The 4,037-nt window shown below is 38.7% G+C and overlaps 1 pseudogene; it reads left to right on the top strand.

The window, feature by feature from the left end:
* Positions 1-1,440: 1,440 nt before the first annotated feature.
* On the top strand, positions 1,441-3,389 carry LOC124891618 (annotated as a pseudogene).
* Positions 3,390-4,037: the final 648 nt, after the last annotated feature.

Raw genomic sequence — 4,037 nt, 5'->3', positions numbered from 1 at the left:
GCTTTAAAACGCGTCACCAGAGAGAAATGTTTGTTCCACGAGGGGCATTCCAAACCACGAAGGCCCAAGAGACCCCCCTCGATAGGGATTTGCCTAAACTCAGTTTAAACTCTGGCCCACATCGACAGGGCTGACACAGGAGCGACTCTGATACCATTCTTGTCATGACCCGAGCTGAGGCCCTGGCCGCGACGGATATCTCGAACCATGAAGGCCCGAGAGACCCGACCTTAGCCCGCCCACTAGTGATATTGTCCGCTCTGGCCCAGGCCTGGACGGCTTTAAAACGCGTCACCAGAGAGAAATGTTTGCTTACTTATATACCCAGCATCCCTCCTGTATTTTGTCAATGTGAGACTCCTTATCTTAAGTTGAGGTGTTACAATTGGGCTTTGCTAAACAAAATTATGAGCTCAGAAAAATTGGGCTTTGCTGAAACTTCTCGATCTTTTCCTCTACGTTATCTTTTGTTGTTCGAATTCTTTTTAATGTTGTCGGATGTGTGTTGAATCCCAAGAAAAACGGTAAATATTTGAAAGCTTTATCATATCGTTAGATGCATGTCGAACCCTTAAAAAAAAATACTTCTTTGAAGTCTTTAAAATGTTGTCGCATGTTTGGTGACGACGTTCGCGCTTTTCTTTTAATTAGTTCATCACATACATTCTTGCCCTATTTATTTATTTATTTATTTATTTATTTAATTCTTTTAATTTAATTCTGAACTGAAGCATGAACGAAATTATTTAAACAACTTGTTTGTTATTTGATATATATAAATTTAATTATTTACATGAGTTCAATCTCAATTCTTTGTTCATTAATTCATATGTTTCTCATTAATGTGACTTATGTTTGTGCATTACTAGTATTATCATTATTATTATTAGAGATAATATCCTATTAACCCTGAACTATACCCAAAATGGCAGAGACACATCTCAACTTAAAGTTACCCCCTAATTAATTAAAAGTGTAATTTTTACACCCTTGGTGCCTACGTGGCACAACATACTAAAGTGTCCACGTAGGTACACGTGTGTGCCACGTAGACACTAAGGGTGTCAAAATTACACTTTTAATTAGTTAGGGGTAATAAGAATCCCTTTAAGTTGAAGTGTGTCACAGCCGTTTTGGGTATAGTTCAGGAGGTAATAGGGTATTTTCTCTTATCAGATAATAATAACAATAATAATAATAATTATTATTAATAATAATAATAATATATAATAATTAGTGCATAATTTCTTTTAGGGGTTCATTTATGATATCAAACAAAATGGCCCTCTATATATAACATGTTACGTATGTTTGTTCTTTGATCCTCAACGTACATGTTTTCAGCTTCGCGTATGTTTGTTCTTTGATCTTCAACGTACTTGTTTTTAGCTTTGCGTATATTTGTTCTTTGATCTTCAACGTACATGTTTTCAGCTTGGCGATTGTTAACTTTCAAGTAGTTTTTGATGGAACCGGAGTACACGAATGCTGGTGATGGTTATGCAGCTGATATCGTTTCTATCAGGGAAGCTCAAGCACGAATCAAGCCCTTTGCGCGCAAAACGCCTGTTTTCACTTCAGACACATTAGATTCTGTTGTTGGAAGAAAGTTGTACTTCAAATGCGAATGCTTTCAGAAGGGGTGAGTAACTGATCTTTAACGTAAAATGAAAGAATTTCGTTCAATGTCTGTCCTAGTGTACTAAAGTTTCTGCTATTTGTTCGTGTGGAATTTATCAGGGGAGCTTTTAAGTTCCGAGGTGCATGTAATGCTGTTTTTTCACTCGATGATGATCAGGCGACTAAAGGAGTTGTAACTCATAGCAGGTTCGTTCAGAGCTTTCAGGTTTACGTTGTAAAACTATCAGGATTATATACCGCTGAGTAAATACTCTGTTTCCACCCTGAACTATACACAAAATTGCTGAGACACACCTGAGGATAGATTAAAACTGTATTTTTGGAAACCTTATTGCCTATGTGGCACATACATAACACATCAGTGCTGAAGGTCCATGTAGTCACACGTATGTGCCACGTAGGCACTAAGGTTGCCAAAAATATGGTTTTAATTAGTCCAGGAGGTAATAGGACCCTCCCAAAGTTCGGGTGTGTCTCAGCAATTTCGTGTATAAGTTAGGGTGGAAACGGTGCATTTTCTCTATATCGTTTAATGTACTTCCTGTCGAATGTAGTGGAAATCATGCAGCAGCTCTTTCTTTGGCTGCAAAACTACGCGGCATCCCTGCGTACGTAGTTGTACCAAGAAATGCTCCAAAATGCAAACTCGCCAATGTCAAACGTTATGGTGGTCAGGTTATCTTTAGTGAGCCAACGATGCAGTCCCGAGAGGATACTGCAAACAAGGTGATGCGAGATACTGGTGCTGTTCTTATTCCATCGTCTAATGATGGTCGCATCATAAGGTAATGCGAGTCTCTAAAAAAAGCAGTGTCCGGGGAATGGCCTCACCATAAAGGTGTATCGTAGACAGTCTTACTTTACATTTTTGTCTGAGGCTGTTTCCAAGGATTGAAACCGTGACCTCCTGGTCTTTTGCGATCTCTACTAATGAATATTTCTCCTAATGTTTTTGTGGTCTTTACAGAGGGTTTGGAGCTTCTGGAACAAGTTTGGCAAATTGACACTTTAATAGTTCCAATCAGCGGTAAATGAACAATGCTATATGGTTTTCTTGAAATTTTAGTTTGTAAATCGACCGGAATGAAGGAGGTGGTATGGCATCTGGAGTCGCGTTAGCTGCCAAGGCCATCATTAATCCTGCCATTCGCATCTTTTCTGCCGAACCATTGGCTTTCCTGTCAAAGAAGAACGGTAGGATTACTAAGTTATCTGAAGTCGACACTGTTGCTGATGGCCTATTTTAACCTTTTCTTGGATATCCGGTACTTACAGGCCTATTGTTCGCCATCTTGTGGAGGACATCATAGTTGTCGATAATACAAGCGATGAAACTTTGCTACGAGATTCTAAAAGTTGCAGTAGAACCGAGTGGAGCTATTGGCCTCGCTGCTCTTCTGTCGGATAGTTTTAAGAATAATGCAGCGTATAGCGACTGTAAACAGGTTGGCATTGTTCTTTCCGGAGGCAATGTTGATCTTGGTGTGCTTTGGAATTCATTCCATAAATAACAAGTGTATTTTATTTTTTGAAATAAAGATAGAAACAGAAATGGCCAAGTCGTCCGAATTCACGGACTTTCCTTAAGGAAATAATTCCCTCACTATACTCAAGGTTGCGGAATTTTCTTCCCAGGATAAAATGGCCAAACAAACCAATTGTAGCGGTACCTCTAACAACTGGAATATCTTCGAACTCACTGAACGTTTTGAGTGATCACACAGAATATTTTTAAGGCAAGAAGAGTGTTTTTATTCTGAAATTTTCGTTCATATCAAAACCTGTGAATGAAACCAGGTTTATATAGCCATAACATGCCTCTTTGAAAAGGTGGCTTGGTTCAATTTAGAGGTGTGACTTTTCTGAAAATGCATGTCTGTTTACCCAAAACAGTGCAGTATTTTTGCTGAAACAGTATACCATTTCACGAAACAGTGCATCACTTCGTTGAAGGATTGCATCTGTTCGAACCAATGTATTAGTTCAGGAAATATTGTTTCGAAAATCTGCATCAGTTCAGTCGAAACAGAAACAGTGCATCAATTCAGTCGAAACATTGCCTCTATTACTGTTACTGCATGCATATAAATGGAGTATTAAACACACAGAAAAATTTCCCGCATTCTTGTCATTGATCAGATTTCGTCAAATAAAGTTTATCCAAAAAGATAGATCTCATTGATCCGAAGCCGAAGCCGAGCCAAGTGACAACAACGGCACGAGACACCTCTTATTTCTTGCCTCACTTATCATGTGGAGTAAGTGTTCTTGATTAATGTGGGAGAAAAAGTAAACTTTCTAATTTGGGAGTACACTTTCCATTTTAGTATCTCCTTCCCTCCACCATTTTACTCTCCATTTTTCCATTCACATTTCTTTCATATACTATGAACCCA

This window comes from Capsicum annuum, unplaced genomic scaffold, assembly GCF_002878395.1.
Source record: "Capsicum annuum cultivar UCD-10X-F1 unplaced genomic scaffold, UCD10Xv1.1 ctg3868, whole genome shotgun sequence".
In the NCBI taxonomy this organism is placed as follows: domain Eukaryota; kingdom Viridiplantae; phylum Streptophyta; class Magnoliopsida; order Solanales; family Solanaceae; genus Capsicum; species Capsicum annuum.
Note: the sequence above shows the minus strand (reverse complement) of the source record. Positions and strands in the feature narration are given on the sequence as shown.